Source organism: Arachis ipaensis, chromosome B06 (assembly GCF_000816755.2).
Source record: "Arachis ipaensis cultivar K30076 chromosome B06, Araip1.1, whole genome shotgun sequence".
NCBI classification, from domain to species: domain Eukaryota; kingdom Viridiplantae; phylum Streptophyta; class Magnoliopsida; order Fabales; family Fabaceae; genus Arachis; species Arachis ipaensis.
Genome location: NC_029790.2, coordinates 11,093,148 through 11,094,980, shown reverse-complemented (window position 1 = coordinate 11,094,980; position 1,833 = coordinate 11,093,148).

Here is a 1,833-nt window from a genome sequence, read left to right as displayed (position 1 = left end):
TAAAATAAATTTTTGTTTAAAAAAAATAAGTATTTTTTTTTCTAAAATTACTATAACTACTCATTGCAATTATGATTTTTATTATTATCTAGACGAAAGTTATAACAAAGAAAGGATTTTTTTGAAGAAAAATAATTTAATTTTGACCAAAAAATTAAAATAAGACGAAATAAAATATTTTAGATAAAAATAAGATGTTTCAAACATTAGAAATAATATTATAACTTAACCCAAACCGGAAGAACTATAACAGTAGTAATTTATCCTTTTAAAATTAATTAAAATATAAGTATGGTTATTGAGGTAGTTAATTAAAGCTGATTTATAAATGTCACGTGGGAAATAGATTCTTTCCAATGAAAAAATACTTGAAAGAATAAAGTGTAATTTCTTACCTTTAATTTTATAAGTGGGACTAAAATTAAATAAAAAAAAAGTAATAAAGGGTTAGATTCAACACTTGACAGCATCCAATTTTTTTTTACTGTTGTTATATTTTGTTTGTTCCACACTAAAATATAAATTATTTTTTTGAGTTTGAAATTAAAAAATTTATTTTATTAAACTTAACATATAATAATAATAATATTATTATTATTATTAAATTTGAGTTAGTATAATAATAAAAAATAAATAAATAAATGAATTCAAAAAATAATGATAATTAATTTTATTATATTAGTTAATTAGTTGATAGTTAAATTAAAACTTAATTATAAGTGATTGTGTGTATATTTTTAGTTTTTATTAATATGTATAGATAGTTCTAATTTAAAATTTTAAATATATCTAAATCAATTTGGATTAGTCGAGTAATCAGCTTAAGCATTGTCCGCTTAAGCAAGTGTTGGGAGTTCGAATTTCATTTCGTATGTGTAACAATTCATTGGCAAATTGCAGACTTTTAAATAAAATTCAAATTCATAACGGATTAGTCTTTAACTTGTTGAGTATTGTAGAAAACAAAAAAAAAATATATTTATACCTAAATTTTATTATATTTTTATCCCCGCTACAAAATTTTTCTGGGTACGTGACTACTCCCATGTCATGTGATGTGAGCTTATTAGGAGCTTAGTTACAATGAGAAGACACCAAAAGGACACCTGAACAGTGAAAGCGCACAATAGCATGTTGTTTTTATATTGAAGTGATTCCAGAAAATCTGAATTAGGTGATTCCAGCTCAAGGAATATAATAATCCTTCTTGCTTCCACGAGGAGGGGTTGTAATGTTTTTATTTTTAGGTTCAAATGCATAATCATATCGGTCATGGATGCACGTTTTACCTGTTTCTATCACCCAATCTTTCTATGTTATGTTATGTTCTTTAAAACCCACTTTCTTTCATTTCCAAGCCACCTTTATTCCTTTCAACTTCCATCTTATTCATGTGCTTGCAGATGAATAATGAAGTGAGATCTACCTAAACCGCTAAAATGCTAATCATATAAAATAATAATAATGTTCCATATTCATTAATCTTTACACTATTATTATATATGAAAATGTTAAAATATTTTCAAGTACGAGTCGTGAAGTTTTACATCAATTAAATTTCGATTAAATAATAAAGAATACATATTTATTATTAGAATTGATAGATGCAGTGTTTCCTAAATTGTCGTTATATAATATAATTGCTTACTTAGGTTTATATCAGAACTTTCATCTACACTCTAATCAAATTATGTTTTCTATTGGTTTAATTACTATTTTTCTTTTAAAAAAAAACATTTTTCATTCATAGAGAAGCCAAATAACATTTACAAATATCATAAACATATTAATTTTACATCGATAATAAGAAGATAAATATCATATATATATATA